Below are 18030 nucleotides of genomic sequence, written 5' to 3' on the forward strand. Positions count from 1 at the left end.
AGGGCACACGTTTCGCTTGGAAACCAACAATCAGAAATAACCGCAAGGTTCCGAACCGAAGCGACACGACAAGCTGCACGTGTCGCTCGGACTGGGCTGTTTTCTCAATACACATGCGACCATGTTAATGTTTTCCTTTAGACTAAAGAGGCCTGTGTCGCTTAAAACTCGCCGCTTCGGTCTGACAGCTCCGTGTACTGTCGCATCGGCCTCAGACCGAAGTGACATGCGACACATGTCGTTTTGGAACGAGCCAATCAACACCAACGTTTCACACTTTAGTATTACGAGCCGTATGTAAAAAAAAAAAAAAAAAAAAAAAAAAAAAGGCCGATAATTTTTTATGCGGGGTTGGCAACACTGATGAAGTTGAGCATGCCAGGAGCATGCACTAGTATTCTGTGCTTGCAACAGAGATAGAATCGTCAGAGTGGGGTTGCGTAAGTGCGAGTAGCAGTAAGGTGAAATGACTGCAGTAATACAAAATACCGCCAAATGGGAAGTGAGATCTGTCATACGATTTCTGAACGCCAAAGGACAGAATGCAGCTAACATCCATCGGGGATTGTGTGCCATTTATGGACCGACAGTGATGAGTGAAGGGAAGGTCAGGCAATGGTGCAGAGAGTTTCGGGAAGGGCGTTCAAATGTCCATGACGGTGAGCGTAGCGGAAGGCCTAGTGTTCAGACGGACGATCTGGTGGAACGAGTTAACGAGAAAGTGCGTTCCAATCGCCGGTTCACAATATCTGAACTCGCCAAAGAGTTTCCAGAAGTATCTGCGAAAACAGTGCATCGAATTGTGACTGACAACCTGGGGTATCACAAACTGTGTGCGAGGTGGGTACCAAAAATGCTCACAGACGCTCACAAAAGCAAAGGAGGACAGCTGCACGTGATTTTTTGGCCCGCTGGTGGAGGATGGCGATGACCTCTTTTCGCACATAGTGACGGGGGATGAAACGTGGATATCGTACGCCACTAAGGAGTCGAAGCAGAAGCAGCAGTCAATGCAATGGCGGCACTCTGGTTCTCCTAAAGCAAAGAAATTCAAACAAACACCATCAGTTCACAAAATCATGGCAACCGTGTTTTGGGACCAAAAGGGTGTGATTTTTGTGGAATTCTTGGAACCAGGACGAACAATTACAGCAGAGGTGTATTGCGAAACACTGAATAATCTGCGACGTGCCATTAAAAATCGGCGGAGAGGAATGCTACGCTCTGGAATTTTTCTGATCCATGACAATGCCCGTCCACACACAGCTGCTCGTACTGTTGAGACAATTGAAAGATTTCGATGGGAACTATTCAATCATCCCCCTTACAGCCCCGACCTTGCCCCCAGCGATTTCTTTCTTTTTATTCACCTGAAAAATTGGCTTGCATCGAAGCTTTTCAACGATAGTGACGTGCTCAAGACATCAGTTCTGGACCAGCTGCACTCTAAGGCGGCAGTTTTTTACGCAGAGGGTATACGGAAGCTTGTGAGACGCTATCAGAAATGTCTGGAGGTTAATAGTGACTACGTCGAAATATAGCCAAGGTACGTACTTGTTTATCAATCACAATAAATTTCTTCTATCATTTTCTTGTCTTTTTTTTTTTTTTTTTTTTTAAATATCGGCCTTTTTTTAATTGCGCCTCGTATTAAATCCTCTGTGGGATTTGTGTCCTGCCAATGTGTGTTTGTGTGTGTCTTTTCACTAATTTCATCTTCTCTTCTTAGCCAGAAGCTGTAGAAGAGCGAAGTAAAATAAAACAAACCAATCATAAGAAAATTGGATTTCGTAGGGCGTCCGACTGCCAAGCGGGAGACCCGGGTTCAATTCCCAGGGTATTTGATCTAAGGTCGAAACTATTCAGACTTTGCCACTATATAAAGCGCCTCTGGGGTTCATCGAGCCTCAAATAAATGGGTATCTGCGGAGTAAAGTCATTCGGAGCGTGGTGCTGATCACATCACCTCCAAAACGGGCCCTACTTTCACATCCCTACTATATTTGCCTTCATGGCACTGTACAATGTGCATGGGGAACTTAACATAAGTTTTTAACAAGACATATTACTGAAGAGAAAAAAAGGAATTGACATTGAAAATAATGAGACATCCTTATCTGATGATTACATGATTAACAATGTTAACATAATTAATCTGCGTTAGCGGGTAGGGAGGGAGCTTTACTGACTCGCATTCGATTCTCCGTTGTAGGTTATCTCAAGAAGGGATTTTCCCGCCTATATTGTACATAAAAATAAAGTCAGTCAGTACAGAGTCGCTTAAGTTCACTTTATGCACATCCTCTTTAACCTGGACACGCCCTCTTTTTTGGTTTGATTGAGTTGTTGTTTTAAGTCCATTCTATGCAGAGTAAGGCTAATCGAGACTGGACCTACAGTTTAAGGTGGGATGCGAACAACTATGAGCCTTCACTGGGTATCGAACCTAGAACCCCTTGATTACAAGGCGACAACGTTACCACTACTCCATCAGGGAGGCCCGTAAGCCACTCTGGAATTCACCCAGCCTCTCATCAATCTTGAGGATGAGAGGAAGCTTGTTGGAGCGTGGTGCTGATCACATAAGATTGAGAGAACGTATTCTTCGACACACCCTATACAACTTTTAATTTTCCTTTTTTTTTTACCAAGGATAAAAATTTAGGAGCGCCTTTCGGAGTCATATTTTATCATTTTTTTCACGCCCAGTGCAGAATTTGTAGGCGACCAGGGGACCTGGCTAATTGGGGAAGAATACAAAGGCTGCCTTAGCCGGGGACTGCGGCCATTATCTTGTTAATGAGATAATGCCGAGCCCTGGATTCAATTTTCTCTTTCCATTTGTAGACCCAGCCTTTATCTTCTTCCGCCCGAATGGCTCAGTATGGTAGATTGAACAGGGACGCCTGATCAATAAGGACATCCGGGAAAGAATACGAGAGCAAGGATTTACCTTGCACGCAGATATCTTGAAGGATAACCCATGTAGCTCTCTGGATGCAAAATTTCTCAATGTTTTACACCAAATCGAACTTCGTACTGCAGGGTGTTAATTAAAAACAGTCTGCAATTGTTGTACGATGTTCGGGAAAGAGCACATAACTCAAAAAATGCAATTTTGCAGCAGACAGTAATATTACAGACGTGATATATTTGTTACGTTCAATAGATAACGGGATTAATGCCGTGAAAAGAGAAATAAAGTAACAGAGTGATGGAAATTACGGGATATGTAGACCAGGCTAGGGTACGCCACATGTCTGCGACACGAGTTTCAGACCACGTCACTAGGTGGCAGCACTGGCAGGGAAGGAATGTTGTGTATGTGCAATGTGCCTCCAAGGCGCCAGTCAGTCATTCAGTGAGGTGAGTCATGACGTTTACAGTGTCAGGTGCCTCAACAACGCAGGGGAGTATGCCATCACGGATGAGTCCATTTCTGCCGTTGATGACCTCACACGGGGGATTAGTCTGAACCAGATTGCAACCGAACTCGCCATTAGTCATGGTACAGCATACACTATTGTTCATGAACACCTTCTCTATGGTGTTGGCTTCTGTCGTGAAAAACTGGATCACGGATCGCTGAACCTCCTTTGTGGCACCTGCTACTTAACGCCATGATTCACCTCACTGAATGACTGACTGACACCTTGGAGGCAAATTGCCCATACACAACCTGTCACCTAGCGACGCGGTCTGCAACTCGTCTAGCAGACATGTGGCGTACCCCAGCCTGGCCTACATATCCCGTAAGTTTCATCGCTCTGTCACTTTATTTCGCTTTTACGCGGCATCAATCCGATTATTTATTGACCGTACCAAATACATGTTGCATCATCTTGCATCATCACTGTTTACACATGCCCAATATAAAAATTATTTATATATATATTTTAATTGAATAAGTGTGACTTAGCAACAGAAGATCTCAGTTTGTGACTTAACGTGTCTTTTCCAAACACCCTGTATTTAACAGTAAATGCAGAAACTATGGACATTACTAAGTTTACAGTTCAAAAATATAGTTTAAAACTACTGAACGTAGGAAGATAAGAATTGCGGTATATCCAGTGCTCTAAGTGGGCGAGGAGAAATTGTATCCCACAACTAGCAAAATTCTCGCATAGAACCTCCTCCCTCTCCTTTCAGTCGTCTCATTGTCACCATGTTACACCATAATAGCATCCCAGCAGTTAACCAACACCGTACGTCCTACAAGTAAAGCTATGTCCGTTGAACCATGGAACCTACGGGCTGTCATTGTGAGCGGTGTCGGAACGTTCAACACACGTCTTTACTCCGCTGAATAAAAATCTATATAAATTGGTTTAGCAATGTGAATTGAGAATAATAATGGCTTTTAGAAACATCTGCAAAGAGCTTCAAAACAAGACCAACATCGTTTTTGTACGACTATCTAATACTAAGAAAAAGTTTCACAAAATTCATAAGAACCTGTTTTGGGTCGATTTGAATAGTAAGTTTTGCATTTAAAACCTTTCTAGCTGCAAGTTTTTTTATTTATAAAATTTTAAAATTTTTGGACAACGCAAAAAAAAACTACTTTTTTGTTCTCACAACGATAAAAAATCGAAGGCATATAGTCTGACCCAGGAATCTCTGCCGCGATCGGCGCAGCAAAACGCAAGAGCCAGTGTTGCTAATCTGTTCGATAGAAAAATCGCTACAGTGCGCAGAGGCAGAGCTGTTCGTACAACAAGAAAATCTTAATGTTTCAAGATATTTCTGCGGCGCCCAAGTCAGAACACTTTCAACGCTTAGTTAATGTGGTTAGGTTTAAGAAAAATCAAATTCAGGAAAGAAGAAAAAGTACTAAATAAGCACATATTTGGAAGTAAGTGTCATTTCAGTGAAAATATTGGAACATTTCGCGTCGCAGCGCGCACTTTCGGAACCACTGCATAGATTAACGCAGAACTAGATAATCTAAATTCTGATGTAACTCGTTTTTATGTAGGGCTCATGGTTAATTTTCAATTGGAGTCCAGACTCGAGTACTCCTAACATTTAATTCTATGCTAGTCAAGGAGTTTCTTAGAAAGGCGTTAGAAGTTGTTGAACAGTGAATTTGATGGTCGTGCAATATTCTAATTTATTTCTGTCGACCAGATTGTCTACATTCAGTACAAAGACGATAAGTTGAATAGATTACTTGAAGTGCATTTCATGCTCAGAGCATAACCAGAAATGAAGCAAATGCGCGCGTCGCGTTCCTGTAAGTATTTTTGGAGGTCAGGGCCTGGCAAGGGAGTTTTGTTTGGGTGTGGCCAGCGCATCAAGTCCCTTCGCTGCTGTTATTGGATATCTTATCTATCGACGGCACTGGAAAGGGACGGGAAAGAATGTAACGGTGCCCTTGTCGATTCGAACACGGCTCCCCCATGGCCTGGTAACAACGTCGTCACCTTGTAATCAAGGGTTCGCTCTACTCGGTGGTGTCACAAGTGGTTCGGATCCCACTTTAAAGTGTACGCCCAGTCCCGGTTAGCCTTTTGGACATAAAGTGGACTTAAAACTCAAATTGAAACCAAAACCAAGATTCGGACACGGCCCAAGTAAACCAGTCGAGACATGCACTGAAGTAATGCTTCAATGCAGGAGAGTCAGTCATGTTTTACTTTTTCAGAAACCTCCCTGAAAATTCACTAACTTATCTCAGAGTTATCCTCGCGAAAAAGACCTCTGCACTTTCATTCTAATTTGCTAAAGGATCTTACATTTTATGTAATCGAAAGTTTACTAAGACTTGATTCAAGCCCCTCTCTTGAAATAAGTTTTCCCCACCGTGCTAGGACATGCTATCCTTCTGAATATGCAACCCAAACATCATCACTGTTTATTGGGTTCCAAACAATTCAGGGGAACAAATACAGATACTGCCAAAACACATTGCCCAACTTGTCAGTTTTCCAGGGGATCCGCCGAGATCCGTTCATTTGCGGAGTTCTGCACACAAAACTTCATCTCGCTTGCTTTCCGTGACTTCTGCACACATAGGATCATTATCCTGACTTTCCACGACTTATGCATACACAGAGGTTCATTTTCCAGATTTTCAATGACTGCACACATTGATTCATATCACTGACTTTCCTGACATCTGCACACATAATTTCATTTACCTGACTGCTGTACACACACACAGACACAGTTTATTTCCCTGACTTTCAATGACTTCTGCACGCACATTGATTCATTTCCCAGACTTCCCATGACATCTGCACACGAAAGTTCATTTCCCTAAGTTCCCAATACCTCTGCACACACACGGCCTCCCCGATGGCGCAGTGGTAGCGTCATCGCCTTGTAATCAAGGGGTCCCGGGTTCGATACCCGGTGGAGGCACATAGTGGTTCGGATCCCACTTTAAACTGTAGGTCCAGTCCCGATTAGCCTTACTGTGCATAAAATGGACTTAAAACATCAAATCAAACGTCTGCACACATGGAATCATTTCCCAGACTTTACATGACTTCTTAACACGTAAGGTGATTTTCCTAACTTCCTATGACGTCTGCTCACATAGGTTCATTTTCCCGATTTTTCAATTACTTTTGCACACAATGATTAATTTCCCTGACTTTCCATGACTTCTGCACACATAGGTTCATTTCCCAGAGTTTTCACTTCTGCACACATGACTTCATTTCCCTGAAAGTCCCGGGTTTTCTAGGTCAGTGGAAATCGCATTAAGTCATGCCTACATGTGCATTGCCCTGTCATCCCCTTCAGTATCCCTTTGTCCATGAACGAAGGCAGAAAAAGAACTAATAGTGCGCTTGTTGCATTCCGCAACATACGATTCTCGTTATGGGGGAAGGGGGGGGGGGTTCCAGAAGCTGGAACGTTGCCAACCGAACCGTGAGATGGGAATCTAGTCGCCTGGAGATAACAAAATGGAACAATTGCTCCCCCCCCTTTCATCTTCTATCGCTCTCTGCAGCCACTTACTGCCGGCTTCAATTTGAAATGTACATAAATACGGAGAGAAAGATATATTCGCCTGGGGGATGCGGTTTCTACATTCCTTTCAGATAAAAAATTGACTTCAATTTGAAATTCCCGTGCATGGGATTTCGACATGATGGTTTGCAAAGGTTGCCGGGAAAAGCCTCTTCCTCTCTTCCCTGGTGACTTCCGATCAGTCAGATTATGATAGATTGAAATCCTGGGTGTCTTTTTTAATTTACATGCTATCTTGTCGATTTTCATGGCAATATTAGCATACGATTTCAGCCCTTCCGCAATCCTTTCTCTACATTCATTCTCGTCAGTGTTGCAAACTATTTTCTTCAGTGTTGCAAACTAAAGGAGTTTTAAACCATACTTTTCTAGTGGCTTGCGGGAATATCTATCTCTCCTGCACATTTACTGCATAAACTTTGGGCATGGCAGAGTGAATTGAAACGCATCCATTTTGTTTAAATGGAAGTCTGAATCAGTATGTCAGTGTCATGGCATTTGGTTTTCTAAACTATACATAAATTAAGGATAATGGTACAGTAGACAGATACGGCTATTTAACGTGCACCAATTTGATTTACATATGTGAGATACAATTGACAACAATAAGAAAACAAGAAAACAACAATCGTTGTGGAAAGCAATTGTAAAAATGGAAGTCAATCTAGAGCCACACGGTGATTGGTACGTCTGCACACAAATTCAAATTTGAATGCTCCACAGAAATGTTAATGTCTAATGTGGTGTCCCTTGCAGCAATGCATGGCATACAACGTGGCATACTGCGGGTAAGAGTATTGAAATTGCACCCCCACTCCTGCAACAATGCTGTACGCAGCTCTGTAGGAGCTCGAGGAGGAAATTCCATACTGTAATCCGTCGTCTGACCATATCCCACGCATGTTCGTTCTATTGGGCTTCACATCCGGGGAACTCGCCGGCCAATCTATGCGCCGAATATCCTCAGATTCCAGGAACTCATTGAGAAGGTCTGCTCTACGTGTACGTGCATTTATCGTCCATCAACAGGAAGCAAGTTCCGTTGCACCCCTGGATAGACGGACATGTTGTTGGATAATGGCATCCATGTATATCTGGCCAGCGACGGACCCCCTAGCAGAAACGTACGAGAGCTCATCATAATGCCAGCCCACACAAGGATCCCAGCACCCCGGAAATTATCACGTTCAATGACGTTCTTTTGGTTATATCGACACCATGAGGTGTGTGTATATATGCTGGTCAAGTGGAAGCTTTTATTAATGCTACAATATGTATTAAAGACAGGGTGTTTACAATTTCGCAAAAAACAAAATTCCCTGACTTTTCCAGGATTTCCACACTGGTAGACACCTTGAAAGAGTATTAACAATTTAGTTCACACTGAAAAGGAAAATGTAGTAGAATATGTAAAAGTATAAATTAAACGAACCGGAATATCGTTCCGGTCCATTTAGAGACCTGCTATACACTCCGTGAGGCAAGAGACAATGCACAAACGCTTGACTGATAAGTTTGGATTTGGAAGTTTTAAAAAGATCCCCACACACCTGTTCCAAAACAAAGTGCAGCTGGAGATATTAATTTTCGTTGTGTTTACAGAAAGGCCTTTCTTTTGTATTTGTCACTGGCAACCCCGTTGCGAATGGACCAGGTGCATGTGGGAATGTGAGCGTGTGTACACAGCTGCCGGTGACGACTGATGCAGATATCCGGGTAGTATACCAGAGGCGATTTGATTCGCGGAAGCTGATTCAAAGAGCATCAGCACATTCAGATGAATTTTTACCCTCATCAAAGGGGTTCCATGGAGTGAAGGGGCGGCACTTGCTGGCCGAGTAATTTGACCGAACACTGCTTTGGGCGTGTGATGCTTTAGCAGGTATACTAAGGGTACGTATATAACTTATGCATACCCTATAGTTTGTTCTACCACTTTCAAGGTTAATATTGTGAATGTTAGTGGCAATGGTTCTACATTAGCATGCAATGATACTTGGACATTGTCCAATAACTAATTAACTCTCTAGCCTTCTTAAACCTGAAGGTTTATGGCTGCAACAACGCAAGCCTCCCATCGGTCCCTATCCTTGGAAGATCAATCCAATCTTTTCCCTCCTTACAGATTTCCTTTAGGCCCATCTCAACGGTATTCCTTCATCTTCGTCTTGGCCTTCCTACTGGTCTCCTACCATCAGGTTTCCCAACAAGAATCCTGTAAACTCTTCTTTTCTCTCCCATTCGTACCACATGGCCTGCCCACCAAAGTCTTCTTGATTTAATCATTCTAATAATATCTGGACATGAATACAAATTATGTAGTTCTAAATTATGTAACCTTCTCCACTCACCTGTCTCCTCATCCCTTTTAGGTCCAAATATTTTTCTAAGGATTTTATTTTCAAATACTCTCAATTTATGTTCCTCTTTTAATGTAATGGACCAAGTTTCACATCCATATAATACGACAGGCAAAATTACTGTTCTGTACATTTTAACTTTTAATTTCTTAGATATTACACGAGAAGATAAAAGTACATGAAGAGAAAAGTAACACGCATTTCCTGAATTAAGGCTCCTTTTTATTTCCTCCTTAATATCATTTTCATTTGTTAGTATTACTCCTAAGTACTTGAATTTGGAAACTGATTCAAACGAGATGTTATCAATAATTAAATTTTGATTATTAGCTAACACTTGGTTTCGTCCTGTAAGCATATATTTAGTTTTCTCTTTGTTAACTTACAAACATCTCTCTTTAACTGCCTTTAAAAATATTTTAGCATTATTCTTAACTATATTTATATCATCTCCTAGTAAGTTTACATCATCTGCATATGGTAATAACTGAGTCTGACCATTCAATTTTAGTCCTTCAATAGTTTATTTTAAATTGCTTTTCTAATGTAAAATTAAAGATTAGTGGAGGTAATGCATCTTCCTGTTATAACTCATCAGGCATTGTAAATTTGTCAGACATATTAATACCAACACGAATCTTACTTTCTGTTCATTATTTCATACTTCTCCTTTATCGTATTAACAAGCTTCTTAGGTATTCCAAACTCGACTAATATATTATATAATTTCTCTCTTTTAATGGAATCGTATGCTTTTTTTAAAATCAATAAATACCTGATGGATATTTTGATTAATTTCCCACTTTTATGAAGTATCTGTCGGATGTTAAAAATTGATCTATAGTTGATATGTTACATTTAAATCCACAGTGTGCCGGCTAGCACATCGCGCTACAACGCCAGGGGTCCTGAGACGAATCCCGGCCTGGGCATGGATGTTTGTGTGTGTCCATTCATAAATTTCATCATGTCATCACTCATCCCCATCTTCGCAAATTAGCCAAAAGTGGCACAAAAAGGGAAGTAAAATAAAGCAAAGCAAATCCACGGTGATAATCACCTATATGTGTGCTTATTTCAACACTACGTTTTGAGTGTCAGTTCTCTAACAGACTACTCCACGACGTTTGGAACACCAGACTTGTAGTAAAATCACGGGTCTGTCGTGGGTTCGATTCCCACCACCAAGCAAAAGAAATTTCACCTGAAGACGAGAGACGTAGTGTTGTTCTCAAACTGTGGTACGCGTATCTCCAGGGGTACATGAACGACATGAAGGGGGTACGCGATCAGCTCGGAAGAGAAACGTCGAGAATACCCACACGACAACATTTTTGCTGCTGGTGTGTAGAGCAGACTTCATTGTTTCAGAGCTTCATAGCTTTAACTAATAAGGCTTATTTCGTTACTGACACTCTCATCTTTCTTTCATGTGTTTTGAAACAAGAGACTCGTTCGAAATCTATAATAGACTAAATTTGGAGCCGAATCTCCGCTTGAAAGTTCCAAGTGCACAACCAGACATCAGGAAACTGTGTCAGGCTATGCTAGACTAGAAACACTGAGGATTTACAATAAAAATTCCAAAATTATGCTTGACAATTTGTTTACAAACTTATTTTTGTTCATTACTTTTTCAACAACTCTGGAAAAAATATATGAAAATTAAAAGTTTTGTATACACTTCTTAGCATACATGTGTTTCTAATTTTTATTCTTGTAACTAATCATAAAGGTTGTAAACGTAGGAACACCCAATAAAATAATAAACGTAGGATTCTAATGCTTGTTTGTTTACTATCTTTTCAGATACAGCCCGAATGCCATTTTGATCTATTGCAGATGCACGCCTCCAACATATCAAAAACGCCCCACCGATCGGACAGGCAAGAAAATTCTCCAAAACCCACTATTCGGAGAAAACCTATGGTGGGTTACACGTTTAGTTACGACTAAAGGGTACAATGAGAAAAAACGTTTAATAACAAATTGTAAAATGAATTAGGTGAAGGAAGACACATTGGAGTTGCAGGGCTGGGACCCAGAACCTTTCGAAGGTGAGATCACTCCGCACTGTTACTTCAGGTTACGTACCCATATAAAAGGCAAAGGTTAAGTTCACCATACCACGAAGGCACATTTATGGGGGACTCGATCTCGGCAATTTTTGGAGGTGATGTAATCAGCGTCATGCTCCGGCCGGCTTTACCACCCAGGTACCCATTTATTTGAATCTGTGTGTGTGAACCCCAGAGCCACTTTATGCAGGGACAAGGCCGGAAGAATTCCGACTTTAGATCATCCAGCCTGGGCCTCTCACGTGACAGTCAGACCACCAACTCCTTGCATGCATACACATACGTGTAAAATGTGTACATGTGTATTTGGAAGTCTCTATGGGTAATTCTGTGACTCAAATTGGTTTAGCCATGATAGAAGACAGCTTAGACATGGGATTAGAAGTTCATATACGAAGATTGGCTTAATAATTGATTGTCATTGCTGATTTGATATCGCCGGATGTTGTTGCCAAGAAGCTGGACGAGTGGAGTTGGTAACACTACACTCTCAGCAACTGCAGACGGTTGACCAGCTGTTCGAGATTAATTTTCAATTTTTCCATTAACAACTTAAAAGCTGATATCAATAAGCACCACGACGAAAATATGAAAGCTTTAAGAGCGGAAATGGGGGAGATGGCCTGTGAAATTCAACAACTGAAGTCTGAAAACGAGGAAACTAGGGCCAAATTCTCTGAAGAAATCTGGCAGGCTAGAGAAATAGATTTCAATGAGTTCCGCGTAGTTTGGCACAAAGAGGAACGTGGTAATCCAACAAATCCAAGATTTGTTAAGGAGGCCCAAACTTATATCGGTACTTTCACTTCTTTAAACTTCGTATCTAATTACATATGAGCACATGTTTCATTTCACAAGTATTTTTATTAATTTATTATCTCTATATACGAGGGTGGATCATAAAGTATCGCACAACAATTTTTTCCCGCGATGTTATTGTGGCTGGGACGTTGACATTTTATAGATGTATAGTTTGAAGTTCGCGCTACAGACGGCATTTGTTCGATCAGGTATAACTCTTGCCGCAGAAGCGTGAACTACTTAACAAAGATGGCGCGCATGTTATTGTCGTCAACGTGTGAAAAGCAATGAGCTGTTGTTCGTCTTTTGTGGGCGAAAGGACAAAACCCTAGTGAAATTCTCAGGGAAATGTTGGGCGTGTATGGGGAAGACTGTTTGGACAGTAGCAACATCTCCAGGTGGTGCACATTCTTTCAAGGAGGCCGTGTGAACCTTGTTGACTCGACACTTTCCGGGCTACCAGTAACAGCTGCAACGGAACGGAATGTTACAGCCATTGAGCAGGCAATTCTCAACGACTGGTGAATCCATCTGAAAACCTTGTCAGAGCGGTTACACATTTCTTACGGTACGGTATGCGATATTCATAGGTGACCAACGCTTAAATTCCGATGAAGATGATCAATCGGTTGTGAGCAGATGGCTGTATTCCCAAATGACGGAGTTCTATGAACAGGGTATATTGAAACTAGTGCCATGATGGGTAAGATGTGTTGACAGACTTGGCTCCTATGTCGAAATGTAGCTAGAAGATGTGGTTTCAATGTGTATAATTTATGTTGTCTTACCTATGAAACCTATTTTTTTTAAAATTGTTGTGCGATACTTAATGATCCACCCTCGTATTTTCCTTATTATCTTGTACCGTATTCTATTATTGTTCATCTTCCTAATTTACTTTGGCGCTAATTTACACTCTCATTCATGTATATTACAGCAATGTTCTATCTTGCATGCCTTTTGCTGCCATCTCTGGTTAACATTTGTAATCACTCACGCGCATCAGACCCATTGGGTGAGTAACAGTACATACGTAACACTGAATAACTTTATTTTGAATTTTTCATTTAACGTCGCTCTTTAGCAATTTCGGCTAATCGCGACGATGAGTTATTATATGATGAAGGAACATTCACAAAGAACACCCAAGGCTTGTGGACCCCTAGCGTCGTACACATGGGATATTAAAATTATTTGGTGCAGCAAAAACGCATCCATTTATGCACTAAAATGTGGTTTTTGGTCTTGGCTAAGAATCAGGTTTACAGAGATGCATTTTTGTACATGGAAGTTATTATTACTTTCTGCGTCGAGTTGAACTTTACTGTATCAATTGCTGTGTTTATCATGCATCTTTCTCGATTATGCATTTAAACATTTGGTCTGAGCCACAGACTTTTCTGTGCGTAGCGGGCTGTGCTAACCACTCCGCCACAGAGATCGGTAAACATTGAATAATGAAGATAAGTGGATAAGACAAAGGAAAAATGGTTAAAATACTTCCGTGATACTGATAAACTAGCAAGAATGACATTCCAACAGAAATGTACAAATTGAACTTGATATAGACAATGGCTATAAACATTAGAATTTGAAGTTACTAGTAAAGATGAGGAAATAATAATTAATTAGAGACAAGGAAAGAGAAGAATGCTCTCGGCGAACTAAAGTGAACAGTCATTTGGTTTTTCCTCACGCTTCCCCTTCTCTCGTGTCTGTGAACCCTGCGACTACAGCGCCACAGGGACATTGTGTAACTAACTCTAAGTAAAAACATAAAGCAAGGATATGGAGTGGATACATAAAAATGAAATACAAGCATTAATCAACGACCAGCGCTGGATGCAATGGTGATTGATAAGACAGTGGGAGCTGACAGAATGCTTTGTAAAATGCTGAAATGCATAAACGAACAAGAAAGATTATACGACGCACGGTTCTAGAAGCGATATCGGGCGGAGTTACGGAGAGCGTGTCATCTTCGACCAGCCAATATCAGGAGTGCAACGTTGTACAGTTAGGAAACTGCGGCGAGCAAGTTAAGTGCCGTGTTCTGTATTTTTTTTTTTGCGCGCAAGAAGTTCTTTATAAAACTCGCCACTTTAAGGTTCATCATTGCATGGGACACGACATTATGAACCTGACTGTCCAAGTCCCATGTATTTCCGTCGCCTACAGCCGGAGTTATCGTTTCTCGAAGAAACAAGGGAAACATCGCGTCTCTACACACACACAATGACCTTTCGTTTTCCTTCAGTGTTCCGTCTGTTTTTTTTTTTATTTGCCACCTTGTTAACCCCGCTGAGTTGTATCTTGGTAAAGATATGGGTGTCAAATTCGGCTGAATATGAACAATGGCCCTTCATTGTCGTGGGCGTTTACGAACATTGCGAGTCTGAGTCACTTTCAGTTCAGCGTTTTCGTAACAAGGGGGTGTAAGATAATTCTACTCGTACGCCACGAAGAACAGTTGTGAGACGATTCAATATGGCCCTTATTGATTGATTAAATGTTGGTTTATTTTACTTCGCTATTCTGCTACTTTGGCTAATCGCAAAGATGAGGATGGATGATGATATGATGAAACTGATGAAGGGACACTTACAAACACCTATGCCCGGCCTGGGATTCGAACCCGGGACCCCTGGCGTCGTAGTGCGCTGTGAAGTCCAGCCCTTATGTTCGATAGTTATGCAATAGTGTGTGTTCCGCGAGTGTTACTTAATAATTTCTCGCCGGCCCCCATGGTGGAGTGGTTAGCATATCGCGCTACGACGCCAGGGATCCCGGGTTTAAATCCCGGCCTAGACATGGATTTTGTGAATGTCCATCCATCAATTTCATCATATCATCATCACTCATTCCCATCTTCGCAATTAGCCAAAAGTGACAGAAAAGTTAAATAAAATAAATTAAATCAAGTCAAATGAATAATGTCGAATCCTATTACAAGTAGTACAGGCACCAAGTGTAAAATATTACGTTCACAAGACAGACATCTAGTGTATTCTTGCTTCAAGGAATTGGCGTCGGAAGAAGTGCGTGCTGAAACAGTGTTTTCTCCGAGTGCGAGAACTTACGGCTAAAGCGTGTGGTGTCTCTGTGCATACTGTGTTGCGTATTATAAAACAGGGTAACGTATCTACCACAGAAATCGGTGAACCCCTATTCAAATCTTCTGGGAAACATGCCAGAAAACAGAAACGAGAGCAATGATGATGGTCTTGCAGTTCCTCTATAATAAACACCTTCAAACTTCTTTCGGGTACGAGTTTATCTTATATGCTGCAGTGATATGATATAATCCTGTGTAGAATTATTTACTATATATTTCATTGTACTCAAATATCACGTGCATGCATTATATATAAAAAGCTGAATATTAGACACGGCGAAATCTCTGCGTTTCCTTTCCGCTAGCAATTGGTTTGGCAGCAGCGCGACAGCACTGGCTGCGTATTGGCTGAACTCATGTTCCTTCTAAGAGCGTACTCCGTATAGGAAATATGAAGCACTGAAATGAATTATGTAATAGCACGTAGTGACCTGAATATTTTATAAAGACTGGCGATACTAATACTGAAAAAGAAGGTAAAGAAAAAAAGAAGTATGACGAACATAGACCTTTACTTTAATTTTTCATGTTTCATTTCCGCGGATGTATGCTGCTAGGTTAAATGAAATAAATTTAAAAAAAAATAGGCACCCCCTATATGCCTTCATGGCGTGGTGCTAAGCACAGGGGAGCGCTGTACCTTTTTTTAAACTGAAGAAGAATGTACGAAGAAAATAGTAGTCTGGGAACCAATTACATCAAGAATATTGAGAGTAGATATGAAAATGGAGGAGAATATATCACTTATTCAGATCTATGCACCTACTGAGAATGCAAATGAATGTGAAAAAGATCTTTTCTATGTCAACATAGAGGATACTATGAATAAGGCTAAGGACTTTGCGAGACATGTGATTATCATGGGAGACTGGAATGTCTGAATTGGAAATGAACCAGAGAAAGGAATCGAGTGCATGGGAAAGCATACAGCAGGAACAGTGAAAGCAATGGAGAAAGAATGATTGAGTATTGTATAGACAATAATCTACTTATAGGAAATACATTCTTCCACATACAACAATACATAAAGTAACATTTGTAGCAGAAAGAAGAAGAGCAAGAAGTGCAATAGATTATTTCACTTACATAAAAAATACAAGGTATGCAATACAAGATGTCAGAGTGTACAGAAGTGCAGTAATAAGCACCGAACATAAATTAATAATAATGAAAACAAGAATACAGGAACCTAAAGAAATACAAAAAGTAAAGTACACAAGAAATAAAATAAGAGAACTAAAGATAGAATGTAAGCAAAAGGAATTTAAAAGGTAAGTGAACGAAGAGAGAGAGAGGGAGAGCTAAATATCCAGAACCAAGATAAAGAAGAATTAGAAGAAAGATGGAATATTCTAAGAGTATTGATTAAGACAGCTACAGAAGTTTGTGGCTTAACATCCGTAGGAGATCAAAAGAAAAGATCAAGATGGTGGAATAACTTAGTTAAAGAAATACAGAAAGGAAGAAACAAGCATGGAAGAGGTACATGGAAATAAGACAGAGGAGAAATGGAAAGAGTATGTTCAGAGAAGAAATGAAGCAAAGGAAGCAGTTCGACAAGCAAAGAAAGAATCATGGGAAGAGTATGGGTTAGAAGAGTCGTAGGAAAAACCAGACGAGATAGAATCAGGAGCACTGAAATCAGGGAACAGCTACAAGTAGAATCAATTGAAGAGATAATAGAGAGAAGAACACTGGGCTGGTATGGCCATGTCATGAGAATGGGAGAAGAAAGAAAACCGAAACGAATAATGGAAGCGACACCAGAAGGAAAGAGAGGAAGAGGAAGACCTCGGATAGAATGGGAACAATACCTGTCAGAGATGGTTACTAAAAGAGGGAAGACACTAATGGAAGTCAAGAGAATGGAACAAGATATGAAGAGTTTTAGCAGATGGCTGAAGGACCCCGACAGCACGAAGGGGAAGAAGAAGTAAGTAAGTAAGTAAGTAAACTGAACACACAATTTGCTAATAAATCTATATCCATGGATGTCGGGAGAGAGGGTCGAACAGGTCATCCCCCTCAGAAATTGGCAAAAATCTTATTGTTAATAACAGAAAAAAATAATTTAGTTTGCATTCGAACAGAATAGCCAAAGTAAAACCTGCATTGCATCGAAAAAAATAGAATAAAATACAGAAACCACGTTGTTTTCATATTCTACATGTACCACTTAAATCAAAGAATAAACGGTTCCATATTTTCAAAAATTCAAAAAAATATATAGTTTTATTTGGAAGGTCACACAACAAAGTTTATGAGTAAAATTTCTCCACAATTTTTGCAATTCTTTCTTGAACGAGGCGTATAAAAGTTAATAACAAACTACAATAACTATAAATTCCAATACACTAACTGTATTAATGTAAAAAATAATGAAAATCTGTTGGGCTGGGTTTTCCCATCTGGTGAATAGCAAATTTATGTAATAATAATAATTATAAAATAAATTGTGAATAAAATTTGTTTATTTGATTTAGTTTATAATAATTATTATTGACAATAATTATAACCGTGGTAATAATAATTATTGTTGTTATTTCTACTAATCGAGTTTTATCAATGGTCTGAACCCCCTACGAAAATTTCTAGCGACGTCCATGTCTACAACGTATTGTTCCGAATATAAGTTATTCTATACAGAAGCTTAGGTCCTTCTGTCCAAAATGAAACTCAAACTTGTTGT

The 18030-nt window shown here is 40.5% G+C and overlaps 1 protein-coding gene across 4 annotated transcripts in view; it reads right to left on the reverse strand.

The window, feature by feature from the left end:
- tau (microtubule-associated protein tau) overlaps positions 1–18030 on the reverse strand; it is a 134442-nt gene that overhangs the window by 72407 nt on the left and 44005 nt on the right. The window lies entirely within an intron of this gene.

This window comes from Lepisma saccharinum, chromosome 1 (genome assembly GCF_977018435.1).
Source record: "Lepisma saccharinum chromosome 1, izLepSacc3.1, whole genome shotgun sequence".
NCBI classification, from domain to species: Eukaryota; Metazoa; Arthropoda; class Insecta; order Zygentoma; family Lepismatidae; genus Lepisma; species Lepisma saccharinum.